Source organism: Palaemon carinicauda, chromosome 43, assembly GCF_036898095.1.
Source record: "Palaemon carinicauda isolate YSFRI2023 chromosome 43, ASM3689809v2, whole genome shotgun sequence".
Lineage (NCBI taxonomy): Eukaryota > Metazoa > Arthropoda > Malacostraca > Decapoda > Palaemonidae > Palaemon > Palaemon carinicauda.
Window position 1 is genome coordinate 49,471,636 of NC_090767.1, and position 1,741 is coordinate 49,473,376.

Below are 1,741 nucleotides of genomic sequence, written 5' to 3' on the forward strand. Positions count from 1 at the left end.
TTCTTAAGCCCTTCAAACTATTTGGATTTTAACGACGTAGTTTTTTTGTTTTTTTTTCATGGATAAGGATTTTGTATGTGGAAAGGGGGGGAGGAAGAGAAGAGAGAGAGAGAGAGAAGAGAAGAGAGACAGAGGATATATATATATATATATATATATATATATATATATATATATATATATCTCCCAAATATATATATGTACCATGATATATATATATATATATATATATATATATATATATATATTTTCCTCTTCAAACTATTTAACGACGTAGTTTTTTTGTTTTTTTTTATTTCAAAGGTGTGTAAAGAAACAGTGAATGTTGGAAATGAAAGTCATACACAGTATATATATATATATATATATATATATATATATATATATATACATATATATATATATATATATATATATATATATATATATATATATATATATATATATATATATATATTTGGATTTTAACGACGTAGTTTGAAGTTTCTTTATTTGAAAGGTGTGTAAAGAAACAGGGAATGTTGGAATTGAAAGTCATACACAGTATATATATATATATATATATATATATATATATATATATATATATATATATATATATATATATATATATATATATATATATATATATATATATATACATATATATATATGTATATACATATACATAATATATATGTATATATATACATATATATATATATATATATATATATATATATATATATATATATATGTATATATTTATATATATATATATATATATATATATATATATATATATATATATATATATGTGTGTGTGTGTGTATATATATGTATATATATTATGTATATATATATATATATATATATATATATATATATATATATATATATATATACATATATATATATATTATGTATATATATATATATATATATATATATATATATATATAATATATATATATATATATATATATTATATATATATATATATATATATATATATATATATATATATATATATATATATATTATGTATATATATATATATATATATATATATATATATATATATATATATATATATATATATATATATATATATATATATATATATATAATTGTAAACACACCAAATTAGAAAATAAACTTATTTATGAAAATATTATATAAAAATAGTCTACAATAAAACTTTCTTCATTACTCTACCTTGAATTCTGACTATTGAGGCAGAAGAGAAACTGACCTGAAATTAAAGGAAAAGTTTTTGTATCAGAATAACATATCAGTCATTAAATGATGTTCAGTTGAGTTACCTTATATGAGGTCAGGTCATTATAAATAATAATAATAATAATAATAATAATATTATTATTATTATTATTATTATTATTATTATTATTATTATTATTATTATTATTATTATTATTATTATCATTATTATCAGAAACATCACTTAGTTTCCATTAACATATTTCGCCTATTTCCACTCACCCTTCATTGTCTTTTATTCTTCTCCCTTTTTTTATCCAATTATTTCTTTTCTCTCCTTCTCTAATTACCTTTCGTATCTTCCTTTATTCTTCTTTCTTTTTTTATTCGCAGAAATCGTTCATAATTGAAGGGATGATAATTATGAGAATTATAATTATCTGTCTCTGGAAGAAAAAAGAAAAGTGTACACTCTCTCTCTCTCTCTTTGAGTAACTCAGTGATACCAACCACGTAATACGTTAAGGAGAAAAAGTTCTTG